Raw genomic sequence first — 13,633 nt, 5'->3', positions numbered from 1 at the left:
TCAGAGAAGCATGTTGAATATTTTCTTGGATTGGAAGAAGAGGGCACAAGAAAAACCATTTCCCAGCATTTCTATAAGAATTCTGAGCATCAAACTATGCACTGCTACATGTGACACCAGATCCAATGGGAATCTTTTGGGTTTTTACGTCTATCACTTTTAGAATAAGGATAGTAACTCACCTGCTATGTAATGCTATCATGGCATGCATTTTTAATCAATTAGGCCTTTCATTTTATGTGCACCCATAAAACCTAATATTTCAAACTCTCTATAACCATCTTTGCTGCTTCCTACTTAAGGAAATAACATTTTATTATAAATTACAATTTTTGTAATTTATACCACTAGTTTCAAAGATAAGAAGACACACACATCATTTGGGGCAAGAATAGAAACAAAGTAAACTCTGCTTAAAGCAGAAAAAACAACTTTCTGGAAAAAATTCGTGAACACAGTTTTAGAGTATTTCAGAAACACTTCATTTTTTGCTCACCTTCTGACTACTGTGCGAACCATCACAGCCAGATCATAATTAGTTGTTTTTTTTTTAAAAAATTCTTACCAGCTATTTGCCCTACATGTAGAGACATCCTCTTGCCCGATAAAACAACAGAAACGAAAATCCCTAAATAAAAAGATGCTGGCTTCTCTCACCATTTCTGTCCAATAGATAGGAGTAAAAATAACTCAGTTATGGTCCCTCTTACTATACCTGTCAGCTTCCTTCTTCCACATGTTGAATGACTTATTGATTTATTTTCTCCACATACCCACTGTTTGGCTCCTGTCAGGTGTCAATAGATCTTAATTATCAAATGAGTTTTTTTCCCCTACAGCAATCAGGTAACTTTGGTTATTATTTAAATTGTACTCCCCCTGACAAACTTCTCTCTAGTTTCTTTTTTACTTAGACTACCAATGGGCAAATTTAATGTTTTACAATTCAGAATGTGATTTTTACACTCAGCCTAATAATAACTAAGTTTAGAAATTTAGGAAAGGTAAATTGGGTCACTTGGTACCTTTTCAAATAAGGAAAACAAACTTCTTGCATGTTTGTTGTTGCTTCTGGAGGAACTTTCCAGAGCTCTGCAGAGTCATAACTAACTCCTAGAATGACGTGAGTTGCCCCAGTTCTGTGATGCTCACTTTCCATCTTGCTGTGGTCAAAGACGTTTGAGTTGGTGTGAATGGGTACCATCTTTGTTCTCAGCGGTGTATTGTAGGGGCCTTGTTATTGCTGTCCACAAGGTCTATTTTAGTGTTAAACATATCAGAAGACTTTACATTAGAATTTTAAAGCAATGTAGGAATCCTTGTTCCCTTCAAATCCCAAATTTCCTACATGATACAAAATATAGCTCTTCTTTTAAAAAATTGTAAAATTACCTCAAATGACCAGATCTGAATGTTGAACAACAAACGGTCTCCTTTTATCACGGGGAATAGGGTTAAAATTTGCTCTCCAATGACAAATCCCAACCTGGAACAGATTTCAGCCAGGCAGCTAGCAAAGCTCGCGGGTGAACTGCACAGGCCATGGTGGGTGCAGAGCTCGGAGCCGGAAAGCAAACAGCTGCTGTAGCCTGATTTGAGTTAAAATAGTGTGAGTGTTTAGTCTGGCGCACGGCTTCAGGGGAGATTGGCAGCTGGGTCAGACAAAGTCCTTCCATTGGCTCCCTTCCCAGGCAGCTTCTGCTAGTATTTAGGTACTAGTGCAGTGTAGGGCCCTTTTCTCAGGCAAAACCTAACATCTGACCGCACCCTCTTTGCTATTTCAAAAAAAAAAAAAAAAAAAAAAGCTTCTTTTTTTCCTTCTTTCGTTAAGATAAATTCTCTAGTAGGCAACGTCTCCCACTAATTGTGTATTAGCAATGTATTTTATCTAGAGAGCTGACGCACTGGGCTCTCAACGTGGTGTGGAAAGCAGCCTGTTACAGTGCTGGCTTCATAAAAGGCCCTTTATGGTTTGTGAAAGAATATCTGTGTGCTTAGGCAGGAAACTTTTTGATCTGCAGAAAAGCCAGAAGACACATAGGTAAGGCTACGTACCTATCAAATCTACTTTTGGGGGGGAAAGTTGGGCAGTGAGACTGGTTAATCGCAATCGATGTGGGTTTACAGGGTGCATGTTCACTTCTGTAGAAGTTTAAAATGTACTGACTATTGTTTGCTTATTTTTTGTTTGTTTGTTTAAATCTTAAAGGAATACTGTAGTCTGCATTTTTACGATTTTGTTTTCTGCTATTGAACCGATTACAGTGGATATGGAGTTTTATTACATAGCGAAATCTTTGTAAACTGCCGCAGAAAGAAAGTGTTATTTAGAAGGGAAATTGACAAGTTTTAAAGAGTAATTGTACAATCATTTGAGGACAGAGGAACACTGCATTAGACTAACAAGGGTTTAATTACCAAAAAAAAGTTTAATGTTGCTTTGGAAGGAATATTAAGTAAGTTGTCTTTGTCTCCTACTTTTTAATTTTAGTCGCTGATTTAGCCTGTTGGGTCACATTTTTTGTTAGTGCTGAAGGCTGCCATGAATCGGTAATGAGGCCCCTTTGCACATGATTTTGGCACTTGGCCAAAATCAACTTCCCAGCGGCAAGCTTTCTCTAAAGAACCTGGAGCAATTTTTTTTTTTTTTTTAATTAGAAATCATGTCTGAAAGCTGCCACAACCAGTTGTGTAGGCATGTCAAAATGACTTTATACAGTAAATATGAAACAAGCATTTTAAGAAAAGTTTTTTCTAATATTGTTGCTTTTACCATTATGAATTCCTTGCTTGTTGCCACCTAAAATATGTTAGAAGAACAATCTTGAAGAAGATTTACCGATTTTTTGTTTTTCTCAGCAGACCAGAGTAGGGGTGATCATCTCATTGAGAAGTATACGGTGCAAAAAGGTTTTTCAAAACACTTCAGGATAAATAACAGATGAATTCTTAAAACTGTTAATCTCTGTAAGTAATACTCAGTGAACAGTAAGTAATGAAGTTTTCTAGAAGTTTCGTTGTGCGCACAATTAAGCTTAACTTTTTAAAATGGGGTTTTTGGGTATGTTAAAATGTCATGGCGTTTGGGATTTAAAAGAATGTTAACATCTGTTATATAATTTTAAAAACTTATTAACACCTTGAAATTATTTCTAACAATAATAATAGAAATAGAAATTTCTATTTAATAGAAATGTTTGGTATGTAAACATGGCTAAATAACTTCGAATAATTATATATAATTGCTATTTTGCAATAAAAAGATGATTTTTCATGAAAGAAATTCTGAAGTTCAAAGGCACTTCCACCCAATTTCTGGAAGTGTTATTAATTTTGATATGAGTATAACTAAATTTTGTCATGTAAACCGATACGTTGTTTTATACTCCAGTGTTTTAAGAGTTAAATTCACAAGTTGCAATGAAATACCGTAGTAATCAGAGATTACCTCAGATTTTATATAGCCATTTTCAGCAATATCTTTAGACATTAAAAAAAGCTACTAGTGCTGCAGAGTAGTTAAAAGCAGAAAAGTGGAATCTCAGTTTTTCTGTTTTTTTTTTTTTTTTTTAAGAAATCCCATTATCACTATCCTAAATACTATTTTGCTTCATATGTTAGACTATAATAATCTGGAGTGCAACTTTATTTTTTACTTATAAATAATCATATTTTTCTTTAAAATATTGATGAGAGCAAGATGTATTATTCTTTAAGAGAATCCTGATTTAGAACTGTCTTAATAAGTATATTTATTATATATTTATCATTATGCTTAGCTTCTCTTTCACATTTACACAGTGTAGAATGTTGCTAATTTAGGACACAGAAAAAAATGAAAATTAACTTCAAGTAAATTTTAGGAATAGAAGATGCATCTTGATTCTCTTCAGGTCAATTTATGTATATGTGTAATATACATATATATATTTTTGTATTCCTTTACACTGAATTATGATACTGTATACACCTTGCTGTTAGTTGAATTGAGGCATGGAGTGTTTGAATTATCATATCAGTTAACATTAAAATCCATAAGGGTTATAAATTGCTATTTATAGAAATTTACCTGGATAATTTCTCTTTGTATGTGAGTTCACAGCTGAATTCACATTTAATATAGTCTTTGTTATTTAATAAAAAAGTTAATATTGGCAGATGGTTCAAAATTTGTATAAAAACAATATTTTACCATTTACTACTACCAAACAGGTGCAGGAAAAATAAGATAGCTTGCCTTGTTCAGCACTATTCTCACTTAGAAATAATTTTTAATTATTTTATGTTAATTTTAGCTCTCATACACATCTTCTGTTTTATTTGTTTGAGTCAATTGTTTTACTTAGCATTTGGAATTGGCAGAATATATCTCTAAAATTTACTGAAAAATGTTTCTACTAAAAATTTTCGGGTGTTTTTTGGGGGGCTGGCTTAATTAGATGTCTTAGCAAAATAAATGCCATCCAATATAGAAAGAACTTTTAGAGTACACAAATATGTTAGTTTGTGAGTTCAGAAGAAACTTAATTGCACACATGATTATTGACAAATATTTTTGAGTTGAAGTACCAACAAGTAAGTATTGAGAACAACTTAAATTATAGTCTTTACTGAAATAGCTAAGAAATTTACTTTCTTTTGCTATAGCAATGAATTATAATTGAGTATTTCAGTAGTGTAGACTTTTTGGCAGAATTATTAGCTAATTTTCCTTGGGACCATAAAAGGAAAACTTTGATTACATTTTCTTCATTGAGTTAACATTTTAAAAACAATATTCAGAGATGCAATTTCTTTTAAAATGTAGTTTTGTTGAACTTACTCTATTTGTGAAGAATTGCTTTAATAATTTTTTTCCTTATTTTTTGATACTTTTTGGAAATACTAAAACCTATTCAATTTTACAACGTGCAAACTTCTTCACTCTTCAGAGAAAGTGAAATTCATTTGTAGTTGTCAATTTAAATTTAAACCTTTACCATTTTAAGTGTGACAGGGTTTTATGCAACAGGCACAAAAAATACTTTCTTTCCCCCAATTATAAGAGATATTAAAAGTGTCAACTTTTATTCTGTATTGAAAAGAAAGCTTTAAAACTGCAATATTTTATCCACAATTTTTGAAATGTGAGAAATGTTTATAATAGGGCATTTTAGGTGAGCATTTTAACACTTAAATATTTTGCTCTAAATGGTCTAAATTTCAGCAATGAGATAAATGCATTGCTACATTAGATTGAACATAATTATTGAATTTTGGCACAACTTCAGTGACCTCGGCCATAATAGATTAGTATAGGCATGATGATCTTGAATTGCAGTAACAAAAGTAGATAAGAAAAGCACGTGAAGCCACCAACCTCTGCCTTTTTGGAGAAAGTATGTGCGAAAATGAAAGGTGATACTTTTCATGTATACTGCTGATAATGACATTTTGGTCATTTTATTAATACAGTAAATCTTGAAACATTAAAAAATTAGTTGTAATTTATAATGTGTTTGTAAGACTTTTTCCATAAAATTAACTGTGGTATTTTACTCTTTTATTAGATGAACAACTGTCATATTTACAAACAGCCAACATATAACTATAGATAACCAAATAATTTTTTGAATGTTGTGCCTTGATTTAAATACAATCAATATTAAATAAAAAGAATAGTGCTCTCTGATTTTAAGGCGTTTTCAAATAAAAGAAGGGTTGACTTGTACTTGTTGCAATCTTTGTATTTTATATTGGTTTAATTTTAAAATTATCATAAAGTAAACATTGATTTTGATACTGTTTTTAAACATGGAAGGGTCATTTTACAAGCAACCTGACCTATTACGTATTTAAACAGTGATGACTTATATCTAGCTGTATATTCTCTCAAATTCAAGACAAATAGATCATTAAAGGACCCTCCTTTTTGATGCTCAAAAGTTTTTCTTAAAAAACTGTAGGGATTTTTTTGAGCTTTCCCTTGTTTATGTGTTTAGGTGTATTTGTCGGCCTGTGTTTCTGCCAGTGTCCTGAGACTTCTGTCTTGTGAGTATTAGGTTGGAAAGTCTGGTAGCAGGCTGTAAGTTTACTCCATTATACTCTGGATAAAGAAAAAAATTGAGTTTCTTATTGAGATTAGTCAATATCTGAATCAGTATAAAAGATCACATCAAATCTGATGATTTGGATAATTTAAAACGCTGACTATTCAGCATAAATTAGTGATTCTAAATATTTGATTATTACTGATTTTGAAATTTTACTGATTTATAGAAAATCTGGAGTTCTGTAATTTGCTTTAAAAACTAACATTTCCTAAATTTGTAATTGTTTCCACTTTGCTATTACTGAAATGTTACATAATACCTCCCTTTAAAAATACCATGAGACCAGCACAGCCAGTGTCTTACTTTCTGTTTCTCCTACTAACAAGAGGTCAACATCTGCAGAGGGGAATGCCTAAAAATATAAAAAAAAAAGTGTTTCTTTTCTGTAACTATCAACTACTTTACTATTTGCAGCGATTTTGAAAGGAGTGATTGTCTTTTTTGGATGTTTATATAAATGTGAGGAATATATGGGTTTTCTGTGGATGTCCATTTAAAAAAGTGTTTCTTTTCTGTAACTATCAACTACTTTACTATTTGCAGCGATTTTGAAAGGAGTGATTGTCCTTTTTGGATGTTTATATAAATGTGAGGAATATATGGGTTTTCTGTGGATGTCCATTTAAAAACTAAAATAGAAAATAAGATCGAGATTAATGACATGGTGTATTTTTATAGCGACTAATTACAACTTGCTATTCATATATAAACAACAAACTGGAAGATAGACAGTGGGCTCTGAGAGCAGCTTTCATTTCCTCTTCACTTAGGAACTGCCGATAAAGGGATGGCAAAGGCAGGGTGTTGGTCCAGTCTGTATGATCTACAGTGTTTTAGGGCCATCCAGTCATTTCCCTTATTTAACTCCCCGAGTCTTAAATAAAGGAAATGCTTCAGAGCCTATATCACCAATCTCAGATGTTTATACAAAGAGAGGGATTGCAGCAGAACACACTCATTCTTGTTCACTGGAGGATCTCTGATGGGGTTTCTTTGGCAGAAGCAGTGTTCTTCTAAGTATAATGGCTTTTTAAAAAATCACAGTTTGGGTAGGTCAACTCATTTAGTTGGATAAATCGGCATAATAACCAAACTAACTCAGCCTTACTTAGCAAGGATAATTAGTTTTTCATTTTGCCATAAACCTGGGCACTTTCCTAAAGAATGTGGACAGTTGTGCATAAAAGGTCAAATTGCTAAAATTTGTAGAACACACATGTTCTACTTGTGAGTTAATAAACTGTATTTTTTGGTCAAAATAATATCCATCAATACATATTGTGTATCCAAAATATTTTAACAATGATAGAAGAGAACACACATGTTCTACTTGTGAGTTAATAAACTGTATTTTGTGGTCAAAATAATATCCATCAATACATATTGTGTATCCAAAATATTTTAACAATGATAGAAGCAGTTGTCCTGGGATTTAACTTTGGGGATTGTCCTAATTCTAATTCTACTTGAGGTGTCATCCACTAACTACTTTTAAAAGCATTACTTTTTTAATTTTCTAATTCCTCATGAAGTATAGTGATCACAAATTAATTTTCTGATATTATAGCAATTTTTGAAAATTGTATGGGTGTTGCCATTGCATGTTCTGTGGGATTCTAACCCAATCACATGTTTTTTCCTCTCCATTCCTAGGGCCCATTCATAAATATTCTCCTAAGTTTTTTTGTTTTTTTTCAACAGCCAATTTTAAGTACATTCAGGTAGCTTGACATTTTTAAAATGTTGGTGTTAGAAAATTCCTACTGAAGTGTGATTTAGCTATTTCTAAAACTTCTATGGTTGTTAGGAAATGAATCAAAGATGATATAGAAACAAAAAATGATTGTAATTTTGGCAAATGTAACAGTAATATCAGTTCAGAATATTTATAGAATGATAACACTTTTCTACTGACATACTTTTGTGCCAACAAATTTAATTTGCAAACTGGTTTTTGTTACTTTCTAGTAATCAACTTTGATAATCAGTAGTTCAAAATGCCTGATTCAAGACCAGGTGTTGATTTATTGAATGAATAAGTCTTAGATAAAATGTGAGCTATTAGGCCACCTCATAACTGGATTTTTAAAAAAATTTGCAATACCCAAATACTTAAATATGAATGTGAAAGTCTTTGCAAATTTTCAGCTTTAAGAATTAGGCATGTCTACATCTGAAGTTTGATCTCTACTCCTAGATAAGTAAATAAGTTGAGTAATCAAATATCCTACAATGTCCATTTTTCATCTTAAAGCCTACTCAAGATCAAATTTGCAGTAGCTAAATCACATAAGTTTGGATTAATAGTGAGATTAGACTATGTAGCCCAAAATGAAATTATGTAAAAAGCACAAGTGTTTACTAGCATTTGTGTGGTCAGATATACAAATAGCATTGCAGGTAGAGCTTCTCCTTTCTCACTTGAGAAAAGTGCAATTAAAAGTAATTTCCAGATGTTCAAATGCACAGCTGCTTTCTTCTAAACTAAATTTTGCAGAAATGAGCTAAATTATAATGGGTTTAAAAATCACTACATTTTAATGGTTTTTAAATTGGATTGGAAGCATCATTGGTAAGTTTACTAGATAAAGGATCATGAGGACAATTTCTGTTTAGGTGGCGGCAGAACCATTAAGGTATTGGAAATTATGACCAGACCAAAATTTATAGCAGGTTTGTAAAGGTTATGTGTCATTATGTGTATGGACCCACTTTGTGCCTTTAGGCCATTTATATACTCTCTGACAGCATGCAGAATTTTTAACAGATAGCTGGAAAAAGTTCATGTGTGTGTATGTGCACATTCAAAAAATAGTGTGTGTGTGTATGTGTGTGAGAGATCTTTATATTTTGTTTGCTTGATGATAGGAAAATATCAAGAGTAAAATGTAAGTGCAGTGATAAAAATATGGAAGATTAGTAAACTGTTTTTGCATATTGGATTATATGCAGTGATCATGGACCTACATATCCGGAAAATCAACTTTTTTTTTTTTAATGCATGCATTTTACTTGGAGATACTTACATGCCCAATTGCAATAAGCTACTGTCATTCATATTATCCCATTAGATAGGACCTGTTCTTGACCAAGATTCTTTGGGCTTGCAATAGACTTCTTTTCTTTGCAACTAGAAGCAGTCAAGTTTTCTACAACTCTTCTGGGAAGGCATGTTGGTGGTTAAAGGAAGAAGGAAGGTGGAAGGTGTGGGATTGCACTGGACCAGGGAATTAAAGAGCTTTTACCCTATGTAGTGTTCAGAGATTTATCATAAGCAACCCATAAGTATTTCAAAAATAATTTGATTTTCTGAGAGTATTACTTAAGGAATTTCAAAAATTTGACCTTGTAAGTAATTAGAAAACACTCTTTAGTTATGAGTATGATGCTGGAACCCTTTATCTATCCCATCTGCAACATTCTTTCAAGTGATTGACTCCTACTATTAAAAGCATTATCCATGGCCAGGCGCTGATATATCTCATCTTACTTAATCCTCTAAATAACCATGAAAGGAGAGGATGATTATTCCATCATACAAATGAGAAGCTCAGAGTGCTTAAGTGATTTTCCCCAAGTTCCAGGGCAGGAACTTGATGTTGGTGTTGATGTCAGGATTTGAACCTGTGTTAATGGTGCTTCTAGCCCACGCTATTATTCATTGCACCATGTATTTAATGATCTTGGACCTTGAGAGGATGAAGGAAACTTAAATATAACCCTCTGATATAAATGTTCTTTCTAATTCTCTCTCTTTTTTTAACAATTGAAGAAACAGAGTTATAAAAATATTAAAATCAGCCACAGATAGAGATTAGTAGAAGAAACAGGTCTTTTATACAATAGGTTTATTGAAATACTTTTAGTGTTGTTTTCAGTTAAGCAATAGCCAGCGATCAACAAAACAATTTTGGTCATAGACAGTTTTTCTCCAAAAAATGTTATAATATCCATGAAGATTGCATTTCTAATGTGAAACTATTTTGCATGTAAGTGGCTTAAAATAAAAAGCAATCTGGAATAGCATAATAGGGGGAAAATATCTCACAGTGAGGAAATTGCACCAACTTCTTTTATCAAAATATACATTATTATAACCAAAGAGGTGCAAGAGTTGGAGATGCACAGTGAGTGTTTACTGTGACTACTTATGCCATCCAATACAGTGTTCTTCAAGGCATCCCACAGAATTCTTCCCGAAGTACTCAACTGCTCTCAAACAGGTGTTTCCCACTAGGCTACGGTGTTTGTTTACTTTAAAATTCAGAATTTGTCCATATCACATGCTTGTGCAGAAAAAAACTTGAACTCTATTATAGATTAATTGTTGGCAACTATTTTAAAAATTAGATTTTTAACCTCTATTGGTAGAACTAAACAAAATGAGAATATGGGTATAAACTATATTTAATAAAATTATTTATTTTATTTTTATTATGTTTCATGTAATGCTGGCTATTAGGATTCAAAATATCTTCATGAACACTGAACAACTTTGTTCAAAATCACTTTCCCAACATTCACACATTTGACTTATTGATTTTAGAGCTGTGAGCATTAATTGTTATTTCTCTAACACTCTTATGTTATGCAGTAGAAAATGATTTAGAGAAGGAAAAAATGGTCTTTCTGCCCATAGTAATAACACTAGTGCCTGAGGAGTTGATCTTGATCACAGATTTTCCTTCCAGTTTTATATTCCTTCCTCTACATAAGGCTTCTTACCCTTCTAAGTGATTTATATTCAGCTAGAAGAAAAATTTTTTTTTAAACTTTAGCGTTATAGAAATATGATAGAAGGGTAATTCAGCTTAATTCATAATACAGTTAAAACTAAGAAAAGCATATGTACTTGAATATAGACTTGATCATGAATTATCTTTTCTTTAAAGTCACACTATTAAAAGTTTCTACTTTGCTGTTTCATCCTTGATGTACAAGGATACTTCAAAAGTTTGTGGGAAAATGGAATCAAAAGATAATACGAATCTTTTCGTGAACTTTTTGAAGATGCCTCCTGTATTCTGGGGCACTCTGATCATTTAATGAGTTTTGTCAGATGTCCACTTAGCATCCTTTCTGAAAAATTGAAGGTGGTCCTTGGGTTTTTTTTTTAAATGAGATTGAAAAAAACTTTTAAATGGAAGTATTTGACGTGCACAATTTTTAAGCTTGCAGCTGGATGAATGTTTTACATGTAATTATATGTCCACATACAGTTGTCCCTCGGTATCCATGAGGAATTGGTTCCAGATCCCCGCAGATACCAAAATCTGCAGATGCTCAAATTCTTGATGGAAAATGGCAGGGTGTTTGCACATAACCTATGAACATCCTCCTGTATACTTTAAATAATACCGAGGTTACTTATAATACCTACTGCAATAGAAATGTACATAGTTATTACACTGTATTGGTTTATATTCATATTATTTTTATTGTTGTATTGTTATTTAAAAAAATTTTTTTCTCCTAATATTTTCAATCTGCGGATGGTTGAATCTGCAGATGCAGAACCTGCGGACTATGTACATAGTTATTACACTGTATTGGTTTATATTCATATTATTTTTATTGTTGTATTGTTATTTAAAAAAATTTTTTTTCTCCTAATATTTTCAATCTGCGGATGGTTGAATCTGCAGATGCAGAACCTGCGGATACGCAGGGCCAACTGTACATGTAATCATCTCCCAAATCAAGATATAAAACTTTCTACCACCCTAGAAGATTATCTCATTCCCGTGTGATATCTATCACCACATATTGTTTACCAGTTTTTAAATTTATATAAATAGGATCACAAAGTATGTATGTATTTTTGCCTGGTTTATGTTACTCAATAATTTGTCCATGTGATTTCCCCATGTTGCATATATCGGTAGGTTGTTCTTTTTGATTGCTTTGTAGTGTTTCTTTGTGTGATTATGACATAATTTATTTACCCATTCTACTGTGTTAGTACTCTTTTAGATTATTTTCAGTTGTCTTGTTACGTAATTTTTAAGATGTAGGTCTGTTTGATATGATAAACGTTGTAGTCAGTTTTTCTCTCTAATAGATGAAATATGAAAATACAATTGTATTTAATTAAAGCACGACAGGCAGTTCTTGATTTACATGGTCCCATGCTAGCCAAAATTCAGGCATTTTTGAACTATGCAAAGTGAAGACTTAATATTTCTAGTTATTAATGGAAATTTTTTTCTGGAAAAGTGAGTGAGGAAATATTTCTGTAATGTATAAACTTTTTATCATCATTTCTTTGTTTATTATTTATTACAAATATGTAACTGTAATTATAGATTGGCTCAAATATCCATTTTTAAAAACTCAATTATCAATTTCTTTTTTCATTAAGTTCTTCTGGATTGCTAAAATTTTCTGGTGTAAAGCAAAATAATTAATACATTGTCTTTGACATAGAATAATTTGGAATGATTTTTAACATTTAACTTCATAATTTTATATATGATTTGAACAAAATAAGATCCAATATTTTGACAATAAAGATAAATATTTGTTTGAAATTGATGGGAATTTTTTTAATTAAAAATTTTTTTAAAAATCCGCATACCAACACAACCTTTCTTCTCCATACATTTCTTCCCCTCACCCTTTTATAACTTATGTCCTCACCCCTGCCCCCACCAAATCTCAAGCTCCTGTTTCTTTCTGCATTTCAGGATGCTATTTTCTTACTATTTTCTATACTGTTTTTGACAGTTCCACAGTTCATATGACTATATTCAAACTTAAAGTTATTTATTAGGAAAACACAAACAATACAATAAAAATTGAAAAGTCTTTTGTTGTAAGAAAAAAAATTAAATTATTTAGAAGTTCTTAACCAAGTCACTTATTGAATTTATTTACAAGTTTCTATTGAGTGCATCTCCAAGTGCTAATGAATATATTTATTACATTGGCTATATTGATAAACAATCTGGGGTTGTCATCTGGGTATTATTCACACTTGCTAATAAGCAACTGCTTTAAATAAAATAACATGAAAGTAGTATATTAAAATGTGGTTTGCAAGGCCCTTTCATATGATACACATTACTTTGGGAGGGAGAAGATATCACACTCCCTCACCCAAACAGTGAAATAATTAATATACTACAGCTAGTAAATATTGAGCTATGACCTGCACTAAAATTTTTTTTTCCACTCTAAATCTGTTGTCTTTTGTTACAGCAGACCACATTTCTGTAAATAATGGGACCCCATATAAGAGATGTAGGGTGAATTAGTGGCTTAATAAATTTCTCAAAATATTTTTAAAAAAACTGATTTTTTATGTTTATTATGTTACAAAATTGCTACATAATCTGGGAATTTATCAAGAATAAATGATAAACAAATTTGTTTTTGCAGTTGTCTTGGAGGTTGTATACTAAAGACATTACCGCCCCTAAAAATGGTAACACCACTCTCTAGTATTTTTGTTTTTGAATAATCAGTTCAAATTTGGCCAAGTTCAATGATGCTTAAACCTTATTATTTTTGACAACTATACAATGCCTGATAACGATTCC

The 13,633-nt window shown here is 31.9% G+C and overlaps 1 long non-coding RNA gene across 1 annotated transcript in view; it reads left to right on the top strand.

The window, feature by feature from the left end:
• The first annotated feature begins 1,819 nt into the window (after positions 1-1,819).
• LOC103588988 overlaps positions 1,820-13,633 on the top strand; it is a 41,617-nt gene continuing 29,803 nt past the window's right edge. The window contains exons 1-2 of the long non-coding RNA XR_550355.1: positions 1,820-2,041; positions 2,860-2,967. This is a non-coding gene — a long non-coding RNA (uncharacterized LOC103588988). The remainder of the gene's footprint in view (positions 2,042-2,859; positions 2,968-13,633) is intronic.

This window comes from Galeopterus variegatus, unplaced genomic scaffold, assembly GCF_000696425.1.
Source record: "Galeopterus variegatus unplaced genomic scaffold, G_variegatus-3.0.2 Scaffold636, whole genome shotgun sequence".
In the NCBI taxonomy this organism is placed as follows: domain Eukaryota; kingdom Metazoa; phylum Chordata; class Mammalia; order Dermoptera; family Cynocephalidae; genus Galeopterus; species Galeopterus variegatus.
The sequence above is the reverse complement of the archived record's forward strand: the minus strand, read 5'-3'. Positions and strand labels throughout refer to the sequence as shown.